This window comes from Bacillus rossius, chromosome 14 (assembly GCF_032445375.1).
Source record: "Bacillus rossius redtenbacheri isolate Brsri chromosome 14, Brsri_v3, whole genome shotgun sequence".
NCBI classification, from domain to species: Eukaryota; Metazoa; Arthropoda; class Insecta; order Phasmatodea; family Bacillidae; genus Bacillus; species Bacillus rossius.
The window spans coordinates 45,416,721-45,433,969 of record NC_086341.1 but is presented as its reverse complement, the minus strand read 5'-3'; the positions used below and the strand labels follow the sequence as shown (position 1 = coordinate 45,433,969).

At 44.4% G+C, this 17,249-nt stretch overlaps 2 protein-coding genes across 6 annotated transcripts in view; one reads left to right on the top strand and one right to left on the bottom strand.

Moving 5' to 3' along the window:
• The window catches only part of LOC134538847 (E3 ubiquitin-protein ligase MYCBP2), a 455,666-nt gene that overhangs the window by 315,437 nt on the left and 122,980 nt on the right, over positions 1-17,249 (bottom strand). The window lies entirely within an intron of this gene.
• The window catches only part of LOC134538841 (uncharacterized), a 45,818-nt gene that overhangs the window by 21,280 nt on the left and 7,289 nt on the right, over positions 1-17,249 (top strand). The gene's annotated exons all lie outside the window — the stretch shown is intronic.

Here is a 17,249-nt window from a genome sequence, read left to right as displayed (position 1 = left end):
AGCATCGTCTGTGTTTCGTGATTGGGTGAATTTCTATTAGGTACATGTCGATTGTTACAACACCAATCACAGTAATTCAGTGCGGAATCAAACGCGTCCTGAGTGGGTCGGTCAAAAAAAAAAAAAGAAACGACTTCTCTCGCAGACGACCGCCAATCGCAAGGAAGAAACCGCTGCTGCGGGTATAACTTGTTGCAGTCTAATAGGCGTTCAGATTTATTCGCGAAAAATGCCTGCCCCTACCAATCACTGATGCTGTAAAAAGGCAAACGTTTTTGGATTCTAGCCAATCGCGAAAGGAATCCGCGAATTTGTCCAGTCTCTAGTTATTGATAAACGACGCTGCAGTGGTAGTGGTTGTAGTGGACCCTGGGCGCAGCTGCGCGGGAGAGTGGGTCAGCACGGTCGTAACTCCCCGGTAGTTATGCCCCTCTCACTCCGCTCCGCCACGTGTCAGCGGGCCGGAGTCAGTTCGCACGCCTCGGCGAAGGGTGACGTCACCACAACACGCCCGAGGCCGTCCAATCGCAACTCCGCTGCCGAGAGCGTGCCTTAGTCCCCAGCAACACCATTGGGCGTGGCTGTGTCATGGACACGGCCGTGTGTTGTGCGCCAATACGTGTACGTAACAGCTAATACGTTCCATACGAAATATAAAATGTATGTTATAAATTAGAGACCTGCAAAATTCGCGGATTTATTCCGTGATAGGCTAGAATTCAAACACATATACATCTTAGATAATTTTGCTATAGGCTTACTGTTCATCTGCACGAATCTCAACCAGTTATAAACCCTCAACCAAAGAAGGATCGAACCACAGACAAACCAGCTGAGACGACTTACAAGTCGGCAACCAATGAACTTGCGTTATTTGCCCGAGTGTACAGGGGTATGTGCAGTCTATCCTGAAGGCCATCGAAACCGCGAATTATTCAGGTCTCTAGTTATAATCATGTTTGAACACTACGAAGTCGTCATCCACTTGCGTGATTCCAACCGCCCCAGCTGCAGATGTACTGGCACCGTCGTTTATCCGCTCGGCCGCATTTATTCTTTTACGTTCCCGGCACTGCTTCACCGGGTCAAGTGGTGTTTTATCGGTACCATTTTCGATTGCTTTTGGGAAGCCCTTTCCAACCGTATAAGATCTCTGTATTTGGATTTGGCTTTTTGACGCGTATAGGCCGACATTATATATATTTCTTATTTTAACACCGTATATATGCACTGTAACTATTTTACACTAATGTTTTTATACATGCGATTGATAGATTTTGACGAGAGCTGACGATTGAAAATGAAACGAACGTCGTTACTTCTCCGAGTCAAAAGTTATACTAAATTGAAATCTCTAAACGCAGCAAAATGACCTCAAAATGGCGGCGCTTCCACCTCCACCACGCGCGATGCGTCACAGTCCTCACTTAGCGTAACGAATTCTTTGATACTTTAGCTATCCAGTGGCGTAATTAAATTTTCTGATGGAGATGATAAGATATGTAGTTGCAACACCAAACTGTATCCCCCGATTTTTGTTATCATTAGTTTTTTTTTAATTGCCTCCCCGCTATGGAAGCAATTTTAAAGACGCATTCATAGGGACATGCAGATTTCGCGAAAAGATTTCGAGACTATATGAAAGTTAAAACACTATAGCGTCGTCCGTGTTTCGTGATTGGGTGAATTTCTCCCAGGTACATATCGATTGTAACAACACCAATCACAGTGACTCAGTGCGGAAGCAAACGCGTCCTGAGTGGCCCGGTCAAATAAGGCGACGATTTCTCTCGCAGACGGCCGCCAATCACAAGGAGGAAACCACAGGTGCATGTATACCTTGTTGCAGTCCAACAAGTGTTCAGATCTTTTCGCGAAAAATACATGCCCCTACGTATTCACGTCTGTGGGCTGTGTCGGGGCACTCGTGAGTTTGTCTAACGTGAAACGTCTGTGTCAGCGAGTCGCTCTTGGCGTCATGGATTGGAATGGAACACGAGACATTGACTGCGTAGTGAAACTGTTGAGTGGCGGTATCTTCACTCACTGCGTCCACTGGTGCAGGTGAAGTTGGTCGCGGAGTTGGCGTCGGGACAGCCTCCTCTTCCCGACGATACGCGTGATCTGTACTGTCAGTGCGATGTGGAAGATCGGGGTTTAGGCGCCAGCAGTGCTGACAAGGTCTCAGAGCTCAGGACGCAGCCAATTGTCTGGTCAGCTGAGTGAGGCAGGGGGTGAAGGTGGTGTCTAAGCTGGGATGAGTAGCCTCAGCCTCTGGACATAGCTGGATCTCTAACACCTCTCCTGTTTCGCGTACACGGCGTATTCCGTATCCACGCCCGTGGGGGCCCGGGACGGAAGGGGCTTACGTCTAGGAGAGTCGGGTTAACAAAGAAAAACTGGGGTAAAACCATATCAACATGTACTGTCAGCCGGCTCTTGCACGGGCTGAGGCATACATTGTATTTTAATACTTTTTTATATGCTTACTTTACATATTCACCTATAAATATTGTCAAAAAAAACACTACTTGCGGCTTATATCGATATATATGAATATACTCTATGCACAAACACACCAACAGTCGTGATATGCACTGAGCAGAAATGAGTGAGGGCGCCGGTGAGACTTAATAGTAAGGGAGTTGTTAGGGCAAGACGATATAGACATTCTCGTCAGGGTACAAACATTGGCGTAGCTGTGTTCATAATGTTGGGGGGGGGGGGGGGGGAGGACAAATAATGATTTTGATGTCATGTAAACCCATTCCCCTCTTACTAAGACGGGGGGTCCGGGGGTCCTCCACCGGAAAATTTTGATTTTAAAAGTGCAAAATAGCGCTTTTTAAGCAGTTTTTGTATCTAACCATTGGATACATCGATGTTAAAATTATTATATAGTTTCCTTAAGATAAAATTTGATGAGTGAAGAAATTACAAATAAAGTTGGGCAGAATAATATTATAAAATAAAAATATCACGGTCTAGAAAGTTGGGGGGGACAGACCCCTCCACCCAAAAAGTTCAGGGGGACACGTCCCCCCTGTCCCCCCGGTTCCTACGCCCCTGGGTACATATTTCTGTTCTGGTAGCCGTTATGCTTGGGCGTGATTTCAAGACACGTATCGCGTCAAAACAATTACCCCGTGAGCGACAACCAATGAGAAGAGGTGTTGCCGTGTCAAGCGCCGCCCAAGGCCGGACAGCTGGAGGCCGGCCGAGGCAGTATTATTTATAGTGGTGACACTCACGACCTGCCGCGGCTGCGCGCGGCCCGCCATAGAGCAAGGAGGAGATGCAGAAGTGCGACTCTATGGGCCCTCCGCGCGCCATTGTGTGGGAACAGCGTCCCGCCAGTCCAAGAGCCGAGTGTCATAGAAGACATCTTTGGTCATGCTCTTCGGCTGCTTATATATAGGAGCATGCATATTTCGCGAAAAGATCTCCAGACTAGCTGAAAGTTAAAACACTGTAGCATCGTCTGGCGTTTCGTGATTGGGCGAGTTTGTTTTCAGGCACAAGTCGATTGTTAAACCACCAATCACAGCTACTGAGTGTGGAAGGCAAACGCGTCCTGAGTGGCTCGGTCAAATAGGGCATCGACTTCTCTCGCCGACGGCCGCCAATCACAAGGAAGAAACTCGCTGGTGCGGGCGTGTCTTGTTGCAGTCTAGTAGGCGTTCAGATTTATTCGCGAAAAATGCCAGACCCTACTTATATATATTTATGTGTGTGTAAATATATATATATATGTATGTGTGTGTAAATATATATATATATATATATATATATATGAGGTTTATATATTTTTGTAAGTTTATTCGCAGAATTATGAATAGTGCCGTATGTATTTTGTATTAACTGTTTTCATGTCGATTAAGGCAGTACCTCACCACGTAAAGCAATAAAGCCCTAATTTTTTTTAAACATAAGATACGCTATAAACTGCAGCAAAAACCCTGATATTGTACCTTTGTGAGTTGGAGTGTGCTCGACTGAGTTCAGGGGTAGGTAGGCTCTTTTGTACTCCGACGTGTGTGTGTGTGTGTATATATATAATAATAATAATGTTTCATTCTTGGTTAATAGGTAAAATGAAACAAAGACGTAATTGTGTTTCTCTATTTAACGAAAGAAACAACATTTAAAGCCCTTATTTCAGTTTTTTTCTTCATATTTTTACAAATATGGATAAGTTCACAATAATCGGAACCCACTCTCACTTTTCATTTAATTAAATGTCACAATATTTAGTAGCTTTGTTTATATCGCGCCAAAGACAAACTGAAAGACAAGTTCGCACATGAGCGAAATGGTTTTCTTTACATACATACATACACACACACACACACGCACGCACAAACACACACACACAAATAACCTTTTCTAACTGAAAGTGCAACGCAACTGCAACATCCAAAGTTTCTTCCACATTCTACGATGAAACGACACGTCTAACAACAACCACAAGACTGATCGTGTGGAAATTGAAACCACATTGTGTGGCGCTATCTGTCGGGCGGGCCCATAACTACGAGCAGTAACAACTCGGGCGGGAGGTTCAAATTCAAACTGTTAAGCTTTATGATGATAATTCAACTACTTGACGACTAATTGCTTCGTAGAAGAGATTCAAACCGCGCGATACACACCCAATGCTGTTTTGTAATAATAATAAAAGGGCATGCTCTATATAAATGAAGTAGGAGATGCCACACCACGAAATATGCGACTTGAATAAACAAGTGAATTAATTTTCATTGTTTTGTTTGCCGATAGTACCTGATTAATCACTTATTTGTCTACCTAGTATTATATTATGAAAGCTACTATCTGGCGGATGGGCCAAAACTACCCAAAAAAAATTAGGCCTCAGTTTCGGCAATTAAATTTCTTCCCAATGGGTCCGTTAGTGAAGCGGGATGATAAGTGCGACGTTCGCTGATGCTTCTAGCGCGGTGTCGCCTCTAAGCGCAAGGCTCTGAACTGGCGCGAACTGTGAGATCTGAGCGGTGACCATGACATTATAAGGCGGAGAAATGAAGAAAAAAGTGTAGTGCAAGTTCCTTGGGTGCTTTCAAGAATGTCTACCGTTTGTCTCATGTCTATAAACTATGTAAACACGCATTTTAGTCATTTTAACTCTTCTAAAATTACAGTTTGAAAACTGTAATACGAAAACAGAACTACTCCTCAGCCCTCAAGTGTTTTTTTTTTAATTTTTTTTTTTTTGTAAACAGACACCACTTTGGCGTGGCTTCTGTGCGCCCAGGTAGCGAGGGCCTATCACAATCAAACAATGGGGTGTGGCTGTGTGTTGTACGTGAATACGATACGTAACAGGTTATATTTTCTATACAAAATATGAAATAATTAATTTTTTATTTTAACACCATATATATTCACTGTAACTATTTTACACTTATGTTTTATATATGCACTCGATAGATTTTGACGAGAGCTGAGGATTGAAACTCAAAACGAACGTCGTAGTTTCTCCGAGTCAAAAGTTATACTAAATGGAAATCTCGAAACGCAGCAAAATGACCTCAAAATGGCGGCGCTTCCCCCTCCACAGCTAGCGATGCGTCACAGTCCTCACTTAGCGTAACTAATTCTTTGATCATTTAGCTATCCAGTGGTGTAATTAAATTTTGGACGGAGATGATAGATATGTAGGTGCAACACCAAACTTATCCCCCGATTTTGTCGTCTTTCGTTTTTTGAATTGCCTCCCAATATGGAAGCAATTGTAAAGACGTATTCACGTCAAAACCCTTAGGCCGCAGATACACCGCTCTCTGAACGACATCAAGTAAACATGTTCAACTTATACTTGAGGTTACACACAATCTGGACATGTTCCTTTCGATGCCATTTCTCATCCAACCTAAACAGGTTGGCGAAGTAGTTCAGAACGACATCTCTTCTACGTAATCCTCTGACTGGCTGTTGAGCATTGAGACTATATACAGTACTGTGAGAAAAACGCAAGATGGGACAAATTTCCTCTGGCACAAGTGGATGCAGATTTCGCGAAAAGATTCCGAGATTAGTAAGTTACTGTAGCATCGTCTGTGTTTCGTGATTGGGTGAATATCTTTCAGGCGCATGTCGATTGTTACAACACCAATCACAGTGATTCAGTGCGGAAGCAAATGCATCCTGAGTGGCTCGGTCTAAAAAAGAAACGACTTCTATCGCAGACGGCCGCCAATCACAAGGAAGAAACCTCTGGTGCGGGTATGCCTTGTTGCAATCTAATAGGCGTTCAGAATTATTCGCGAAAATTGCCTTCCCCTAGTAATACGTTACCGACTGCAACAAAAAAGATAGACAGGTGTGTGTGTGTGTGTGTGTATATATATATAGTTTTGAAATCGATGCTGGCGATAATTCTCTAACAGAGGTACACTCGCTCAAATAAATGGGATCCACTGAACACATTAATTTCATGATCGCAGACAATTGGTTTCGGAGCCGAGCACACTTCATACAAACTGCCGTGTGACCGTACACTTTCACGTTTGTAAACTTGCAGTAGATTGGCGTTCCGTATAACCGCACCCTTAAGCTGGAAAATTAAAAATGAAAAAAAAAAAAATTGTTCTGTTAGTCCATTTTCTTTGTTTTTCTTTGTTTGTTGACCATATTCCTGTTATGGAATATTATGTGGTGTTTATATATTGTTGACAACAGCAAATTTTTTGCTTAATTTGTGTTTTTGTCTTTTGTGTTTTTTGTAGTTTTCTTCTACAGACTTACATGTGCTTAGCGTATGTCCAAAAGCTTACATCAAGTCATGCACTCCCATTGCACAAATCTTTCAAAGATAATACACACACACGTGTCTGTGCGCACGTGTATTCATTCGCCGGACAGAAGGAAATAACTGCCGGAAGAGCTCGGGGCTGCCCGCGGGGCAAGGGGAAGCACGGACGTGGGCGTGCACGCATGTGTGTATTCGCAGTGGTGTCTCATCGGGCCACTTCCAACCCGGAGATCGTGCGTCACGCCGCAGACGACGCACCTCTTATCGCCCCCGCCCGGCGCGTTATCTGCGCAAACATAACCCCGTTACAGGTACAGCACCGCGCCAAGAGCCACGTCCACAGGGTCCACACGGTCCACACGGTCCACACGGTCCACACCGAGATCGCCTCGGTCCACGTTCCGCTGTTTGTTTCGGGTCGTTACCACAACGCCGAAATACCACAACGCCGAACGTACAATAACGCCGAATACCATAACGCCGAATGCCAAATTGACCGCAACGCCGACAGCTAGAAAACTGCTGTGTACCACAACGCCGAAATACAGTAAAGCCGAAAAATGTTGCTGCGGGGAGGGGAGGCCACAGGAGCAAAATGAAAAACAACTGAATTAATTTGTGTGCTAACCTTACCTAACCTAACCTTTATGGCAGTCCTGCAATGACATTTTTCGGCGTTAATGTATTTCGGCGTTGTGGTACACAGCAGTTTTCTAGCTGTCGGCGTTGCAGTCAATTTGGCATTCGGCGTTATGGTTTCCGGCGTTATTGTACGTTCGGCGTTGTGGTGCGTCCCCGTTTGTTTCTCTCCGGTCAGCCACCATCAACACGTCGAGCGTCGAGAATTTGAATATTAAACTGCTCTGGCAGAAACGGGCAGACGTTGTCTAGCCAGTGATTACTTATTTATATCTGTATATCTCAAATGAATGGCTTGTATGTAATCTAGGATCCATAAAGCCTTGGAAATGGTATTCCATTTTAATCTCAATATGGTACGTGGTGGCGGAACCGGCAGAGGAGAAGACGGCACAGCACATACTTTCACACAGCCTTTAACACACACTTTCACACAGCCTTTAACACACACTTTCACACAGCCTTTAACACACACTTTCACACAGCCTTTAACACACACTTTCACACAGCCTTTAACACACGCTTTCACACAGCCTTTAACACACGCTTTCACACAGCATTTAACACACGCTTTCACACGGCCTTTAACACACACTTTCACACAGCAATTAACACACGCTTTCACACAGCATTTAACACACGCTTTCACACGGCCTTTAACACACACTTTCACACAGCAATTAACACACGCTTTCACACGGCCTTTAACACACACTTTCACACAGCAATTAACACACGCTTTCACACGGCCTTTAACACACACTTTCACACAGCCTTTAACACACACTTTCACAGCCTTTAACACACGTTTTCACACAGCCTTTAACACACACTTTCACAGGGCCTTTAGCACACACTTTCACACAGCCTTTAACACACACTTTCACACAGCCTTTAACACACACTTACACACAGCCTTTAACACACACTTATACTTTTACTTTTAAACACAACTTTATACACACTCTTTCACGGCCTTTAACAGCATTTCACACACACTTTTTAAGTTTATGTTAAGAACTATATTAGTAATAATTTTGTTTGGCTTTATACATCAAAATAACTCTAAAATAAACGCGTAAGGCAGTAAACAAATAAGGTAATATTTGAACTGATGGCAGCCACCGAGACACCGAGGCAGGGAGACCCCCCGCCTGTCCGCGGGTCGCCGCGTGCGAGGACGTAGCGTGACCGCGTGACGTGCGGCGCGCACGACTGCGTGCAGTCCATAGAGCAGCGGCCAGGTAGACACGCCGTGCGTTAGTGCGTGCGGGCTACGCAGAGTCCAGAGTCAGGGAGGCTTGTTTGACAGCGTCCAACGTCTCGCTCCACACACATCTGTGTCTTAGTTTCAAAACAGGCACACTTATTGCCAAATAACTTTCTTTGAAGGAGTACCTGGCCGAAAAAAAAAAGTAATGGTAGTAAACCGCTGCTATAGACTTTTGTCGAAATAGAACTGCGAGCGCAGTCATTAAACGTAATAACAGCAAACAAGTTCATTATCACACTTCATGTTTTTGCAATGCAAATATACTTAGTTAAAAAAAAGGCACTATCGCAACAAAGAAAACAAAAGAAATGTTTGCGTGGAGTGCACGCACGATTTAAGTGAAACTTCTTGCTTATTAATTATAGTAGAGACAAATTATTTACATTTTCCATCACACTATTTAAAAAAAAAAAGAATGATACTTATTGAGAAAATGGTCCAAATAAATCTATTTGCCACACGAATAAATAAATAATAGATAATTTAAATGATTAAAAAAATGGTAGCATCAGTTCTAGCTGTTACGAAAACTGAAGAGTAGACGAACACAAGCAGCGTTGAGAGAGTTCCGTAACATAAGTGGCGTAGCCAGGATTTGTGTATGGGGGGTGTTAAGAAGCATGCGCCCCCCCCCCACCCCCCGTATTCGGGAAAATTAGGATTTTAAGGTGTAAAATAGTGCTATTTTAGCAGTTTTCGGTATTTAAATTTAAAAATTGTAATGGTAAAATTTTTATTAATTTTAATATGAAATTTGTTTGAGTGATGAATAAGAAATTAATTAAAGATTTGGTTCTAAGGGGGGGGGGGGGTTGAACCCCTAAACCCCCCCCCCCCCCCCCCCTGGCTACGCCCCTGCGTAGCATCATTGCTGCGTCATTTCTAGGGACTGGTAAAATTCGCGGTTTCAATGACCACTAGGAGAGACTCCACGATTCTCTATGTACTCGGGCAACTATCACCTGGTCATTGGCTACCGACTCGGGACACCTGTTTACTGTGATTCTTATGATTCGACACTTCTTTTGTTGAGTGTTTGCCATTGGCTCAGAGACCTTCAGGTAAATTGCGGTCCAATCACTGACGCAGCATTAAGCTAAACGAGTTTGGATTCCAGCCTGTCTCGAAAAGGAATCCGCGAATTTTTCCGGTCTCTAATCATTTATACCTCTCCCCTGCCGTCTTCCCATTCGACCGCTAGCACATGCGTTGGAGTGGCGTCGCCGCTGACGCACTCTCCTCTACCGGTTCCCCCCACCACTGGGGACAGGAAAAATTCGCGGTTTCAATGACCTGTGGGATGAACTCCACAGTTCTACGTACACTCGGTCAAATGTCACCCACTCATTGGCTGCTGTCTTGTGAGACGTCCCAACGTAGAAGCCTGTGATTCGATAAAGCTTTGGTCGGGTGTTTCTCATTGGCCCAGAGTCATCCAGGTGAGTTGCGAGCCAATAGCAGAGGCAGCACTGATGTATAACTACATGAATTTTAAGCTGTCGTGAAATGAAACCGCGAATTTTTTCCGGTCTCTACCCATCACGTACCCCAACTATTGTTGCCCTCTCAGCAAAGGAGTCTAACTCGAGTGAACCGGGACGGTGCGTGTGGCTACACCGGTCACTTCCGGTGACCTCGCGAGAACCGGCTGGGGTCGGCGCGCGTGGGAGAACATGGCCGCCGCCGCTCGGGTCACCGAGTCCTGGCATTCCGTATTCAGGCGGCGGCGGGTCGCGTCCATAAACAACACCGGCGGGGGCGGCGACCTTGCGCCGGCCTCCTCCGCCCCCCGGCGAACACGTGTGTGTGTGTGCACATCACGTCCACGTCTCAGCTCTCGGTATAGGGATCGTCCATTAATCACGCGAGGCTCGAAAAGGGGGGTTCGGAAAAATCACGAAATATCACAAGGGGGGAGGAGGGGTGTAGAGAGATATCACGTGTATTTATTTTTTTCACGCGATTTCTACTAAAACCGAAAAGCGACGCGTGACCTTGACTCGCCGTAGCCAGGCAACAATATCCCCGCCCGCCGCAACATGAACCACCCGGCTCGGCTTGCCAGCCGCCAGTAAGTCTGTGATTTTGGCGTCGAATATACATGCTGTGCTTAATTTTCCAGAATTAAATTAGATTATACCTATATTTAAAGATAATATTCTGAAATTTTTAAAAATATTTTGTACCGAAAAAATACACGTGATTTGTTGGGGGGAGGGGAGGGGGTAGTCTAAAACCTCACCACAAATCACTGGGGGGGAGGGGCGTTAAAAATTTGCTAAAAAAAACATCACGTGATTAATGGACGACCCCATACGCAGAGACCGGAAAAATTCGCGAATTCATTTCACGATAGGCTAAAATACAAATAGTTATATCTCAGTGCTGCCTCTGCTATCGGCTCACAACTCACCCGGATGACTCTGGGCCAGTGAGAAAACATTCAACCGAAGCTGTGTCGAATCCAGGGGCGTAGCCAGGGGGGGGTTTTAGGGGTTCAAACCCCCCCCTTAGCACCAAATCTTTAATTAATTTCTTATTCATCACTCAAACAAATTTCATATTAAATTAATAAAAACAAATTTACCGTTACAATATTTAAATTTAAGTACCGAAAACTGCTAAAATAGCACTATTTTACACCTTAAATTCCAAATTTTCCCGGGGGAGGACCCCCGGACCCCCCGCTTTAATACGGGGGGGGGGGGGGGGGGTGAGGCCATGCTTCTTAACACCCCCCATACACAAATCCTGGCTACGCCACTGGTCGAATCACAGGCCGCTTACATTGGGACACCTTCACAAGACAGCAGCCAATGAGAGGGTGACATTTGACCGAGTGTACGTAGAACTATGGAGTTCATGCTACAGTTCATTGAACCCGCGAATTTTTCCGATTCCCTAGGTATACGGCATTCGGCAAGAGTCATGCATACTTCGCGAAAAGATTCCCGAGGCTGGCTGAAAGTTAAAAAACACTTGTAGCATCGTCTGTGTCTCGTGATTGGGTGAATTTCTCCCAGGTCGATTTCGATTGTTACAACAACCAATCACAGTGAGTCAGTGCGGAAGCAATGCACGTCCTGAGTGGCTCGGTCAAACAAGGCAACGACTTCCCTGGCACACGTCCGCCAATAACAAGGAAGAAACCGCTGGTGCGAGTGTAACTTGTTGCAGTCTAATAAGCGTTCAGATTTATTCGCGAAAAATGCCTGCCCCCTAGGCATTCGGCAAGAGTCATGCCTAGAGACCGGAAAAATTCGCGGATTAATTTCACGATATGCTAGAATCCAAACAACTGTACCTTTATATTGCTTCTGTGATTGGCTTACGGTTTATCTGAAGGACTTTGAGCCAATGGAAAACCTTCAACCAAAAAAGTATCGAATCGCAAGCGTCCCAGTTGACGGGTGTCACGAGTCAATAGCCAATGAGCTGGTGGCATTTGCCTGAGTGTGTAGGGGGTTGTGGAGTCTATCCTAGAGGTCATCGAAAGCGCGAATTTTTTCAGTCTCTGGTCATGCCGTGAACGGGACGGAAATGTGTAACCACTGGTGCTGCCAACTGTGGCGGCTGACGTTATGCGAACCGAAGTTCGCCAAGTCCAAGGGAAACTTTATGGCATCAACTGTTAAATTAATTTTTAACAAGATTGGCAGTAGTGAAGTAGCTTGGCTTCTGGGTTGTAGCCGTGCCCTTGGCGAATAATTCTACCGACGTTTCGGTCGACATTGCAGTCGCCATCATCAGGGAGCAGTTACCTGATGATGGCGACTGCAATGTCGATCGAAACGTCGGTAGAATTATTCGCCAAGGGCACGGCTACAACCCAGAAGCCAAGCTACTTCAGACAATGGCCGTGAAAGCCTGCGAACATTATTAAGATTGGCAGTATTGTGATAGAATTCATTGTCGATTTACCACACTAATCTACCTTTAATTTAATTACTTGTCCAAATTTTTGGTAGATTGGGCAACTGTTGTCGCCATTTCACGCGAACCTTTGACATGTTCGACCTATTACACAATAAAAATAAAAATAAAAAAATCTTGGAGATATTATGTTAGTTGACTTTTGTTACAATATTTTCCAAACTCATTGGCAAATTTGAAGAGTTTCTAATAATAATTAATAAATATTAACATTTTAATATCTTAATATATTAGATAATAATTACTAGGGACTGGAAAAATTCGCGGGTTCAATGACCTGTAGTATGAACTCCATAGTTCTACGTACACTCGGTCAAATATGACCCACTCATTGGCTGCTGTCTTGTGAGACGTCCCAACGTTGCAGCCTGTGATTCGTATAAAGCTTTGGTCGGGTGTTTCTCACTGGCCCAGAGTCATCCAGGTGAGTTGTGAGCCAAAAGCAGAGGCAGCACTTGAGGTATAACTATTTGTTTTTTAGCGTATCATGAAATGAATTCGTGAATTTTTTCGGTCTCTATATATTAGATAATAATTACGTGTAAATGGTGTGTGCTGTCTGCGCCGGGCACAGACATGGCAACGCGGGCACGTCTGGCAACACCGGACAGTTGCACGCGCGGGGGAACTCTGGGCGCTATCGCGGTATGCGCGGTGTCAGCGCTCCGTGGAGGAGTACCCGGGTGGGGGATATGGGGGGGGGGGGGATATGGGGGGAGGGTGTTTGAACACAGAGCCCTTTGTTTCCGTGTGTCGGGGCAGAGTGTGGCACACGGGGGCTACAGGTTCCCGAGCCGGCACGCACCAGCACCCGACATTACGAATTGCATTAACAAAAAACGTGTACCTACGTGGAGTCCACGCGCAACATAAGTGAAACTTTCGTGTTTATTAGGTATAGGTAGAGATAAATTATTACCACCTATTTTTTTTATTGAACAAGAGATAATAATTTAGAATATTTAAGAGTAGTATGTAAATGTTTCTCCGGGCGCAGGCGCCAGGCGGTGGTGAGTGGTGCCGACCGCCATCTTGGATTTGTGACGTCAAGGCAGCCATCTTGGACTCAAAAATGACTCAAAATTCCTTAAAAATTCCCGTTTTGAGGAAAAATTTCTCGTATTCTTCCACAAAAATTAGGATTTCCATGTCTACAGCCTCCGATAAGCCTGTTTTAGGAATTTGTGTTCTTTCTAAGGCAAAAGTATTTTGAGGTTTTTCGAAATCCTAATTTTTGAAATTTTGTGGAAGAATACAAGCCATTTTTCCTCTAAACGGGAATTTTTGAGTCATTTTGAGGAATTTTTGAGTTCAAGATGGCTGCCGTGACGTCACAAATCCAATATGGCGGTCGGCACCAGTCACCACCGCCTGGCGCCTGCGCCCGGAGAAACATTTACATACTACTCTTAAGGATGCGGGTATAATCTCAAATGAAAAAAAAAAAAAAAAAAAAAACTTTTTCCACGCCCTGCTCTCGAATACGTTCACTGGCACTTTTTGTCGCCTCTTTTGGCGGTTTATTCCCACGTTGCCTTCGATATCTCTTATCTGCTTCTGCCTTGTTTCTAGGCATGGTGATGTTATATCACGATCTCCAACTGAATAAAATGAAAGAACGAAAAAAAAAAACTTCCAATCGAACATAAAATAAAACTTATAAAGTCTGTCTTTCAAATATAGGTACAAGTAATTTTGACATTTCAAATCAAATTATTCACATACCAAAATAAATTACACTTATAAAGCTAACCTCTTAAGTTTTTACATTTTCATTTACACTATTTACATAAAAAAACTATTTTCCACACGAATAAATAAATTGCAGATACAGTAAATAAAATAAATAAGGTAGCGTCAATCGTCAGCCGTTACCTAAACTGAGGAGTAGACAAACACAAGCAGTGTTATGAGAATTTCGCAGTATCACTGCTGCGTCATTTCTACCTCTCTCCTGCTGTCTCCCCTTCAAGCCGTTACAACTAGCATATAGCATGCGGCGCTATGTACCTATCCCTCCCCATTGCCGTCCTCCCATTCGACCGCTAGCGCATGCGTTCCCCCACCATGTACGCAACTATTCCTCTCATACGATCGAAATTTTCGTAACGCTCGAAAATTGTAGCTCCCAAGAAAAAAAATCACTTCAAAAGTAGTAAGAAAGAGAAAACAACTAAAATTCTTTAAAGGCGAATCAGATGTCATGATTCCTTTATTCTCTCCTTCGTTTTCTAATAACAAGTTGGAACGTAAAAAAATGTACTTTGTTGTCAAGTGAAAGATATGAATGTCAAGCTTTATTTTATTTATTTATTTTTACGTTGCAAACATTATTAATCACGGTATATAATCATAAAAACTTTCGAATAAATGCTTATAACTAGGGACACCTGTATTTCGCGAATACATTTCGTGTCAAGGTATTTCACAAAATACTGTAGCTTTTCTCCTGTGGTTATTGGTTGAGGTCGGTGAGAGGCAGTGGCGGATCCAGGATTTTGGTTTGGGAGGGGCTTGACCCAGCTGAGGCTAGGCTTTATCAAGGCAAACACTAAAACAATAGTGGACCCAGATGCTTTTGGAGGGGGCTTGAGCCCCTTAGCCCCCCCCCTCCCCGCCCCCTCTGGATCCGCTACTGGTGAGAGGTGTCGTCCCGCTCTTGACGGGGCCAATGAGAATGTGGTCACCGTACTGCTGCTCCCTCACGATTTGCCATGACTCTTAGAAAAAGCTACAGTGTTTTGTGAAACACCTTGACATGAAATTAAATCGCGAAATACAGGTGTCTCTACTTATAACCCGAAAAATACAGCACTGTTTCAATTTTTTTTTAAATTCAGAATAGTGATTAATTGGCTTATCAACTTTTCTTGACTTGTAATTAGTTTATGGGACAGGCACCTCGCGCTCAGGCGGATCTTGAAAGGCACGCCATGCTCGCTATGCCACAACTAAGCACAATCCACACCGGCTGCGAAAATATTCCCAGTTCAATTTTCACCTTAAGGGGATTTCCCCGTTCCACTAATAGTAGGGGGGGGGGGGGGCGCTTCCACAGAGCTATAATACAACCTAGCCCATTGGCACTTGCGAATGAGGGAGGGGAGGGGGTCCACCCCCTTCCCATTTGCCTGGGACGAGTTCGAATTACGAGCGAAACTTTCTTTCTTGAATAATGAATATGACCCTGTGTGCATGTGTGTGTATATACATCCATATATAAACTTTTGAATTATGGCGTAGGGGCTATGGTACGTGAAACTAGGTAGAAATGTTCCGGAAATCGCATCATGGTAGGGACTGAATTATGTAGACTTTCTTTGAAATATAATTTTTTAAAAAAATAATAGTTTGGTACACACTCCACAAAACAATTAACTAATGTATACAGCAATGAAGTGAAACCACTCTTCCTGATAGTTACACTTTCCGTAATGCTCCGAGCATTACATCACAAACCCCCCCCCCCCCCCCCCCGCGCGGGGGTTACTCTCCGATGACGTCATCGCCTCTACTGTAAAGAAGTTTCACTTCAAAAAAATGTTACAAAGTCGTATGTAGAGACCTGCAAAATTCGCGGTTTCGATGGCCTTCAGGATAGACTGCACATACCCCTGTACACTCGGGCAATTAACGCAAGTTCATTGGCTGCCCACAGCTGGTTTGTCTGTGATTCGATCCTTCTTTGGTTGAGGGTTTATAACTGGTTGAAATTCGTCCAGATGAACAGTAAGCCAACAGCAAAATTATCTAAGAGGTATATGTGTTTGAATTCTAGCCTATCGCCGAATGAATCCGCGAATTTTGCAGGTATCTACGTATAAGGCATCTGATGCTCGAAGTACTTCGATCCACAGCAGCAACAGTCAATGTGAGAAAGTGAATTAGCGAGGAGGGACGCGAGGTAGTACTAGTGGGTCAGTGTTTGTCCATTCAGGCTCGGTGCAAGCGAACAACTTCCCACTTGCGGGAGTCGTCTTATCGTTGCGGCACTTGAACTACTAGCGTCTATCCGCTCCCTTCCCCCTCCTTCTCTCTCACACCACTTGGAATAAATAAGGAGGTTCACCGCCAACACAGAAGGTCCCGAGTGGCACTAGTCGCGAAAAGGTCTACATGATTTGATAACTGCATTTTTGTTTTTCGACGTCTCAATCCAGCTTATGGTCGCACATCAAATATAATTACTTGGAGAGTGTACAACAAAATCACGTGGAACCTATCCTTAAAAAAAAATATAGCTTTTTAACATAAAAATTTGCATTGATCATGCAAGTAGAAGAGTTATTTTATTTTATTACTGGTTTCGCATTGAAACTGCTGCTTCGTTCATAGCTCCCGCGCGGCCTAGCATTCCCCACCCCCGTTCCCCTCCGCCGCTTCTACCGAGATTTCCCTCTCCATTTCCGACCTCCCACCCCTTTTTAGTTCGCCTCCGCCGCACTAGCGCTGTCTGTCGGGTGCTGCTATATAAGCTGCTGTAAGAGCTTGTCTTCCGGTTGCGGTCGGAGATGGAGGACGGGTCAGTATCGGCGGTGCCGTTGAGCGAAAATTGTAGATCGTAAGTGCATGCGCGATATGGTCGTGCCTTTATTTAGCCATTTTACATAGCCCGTAGATGTCTTAACGTAA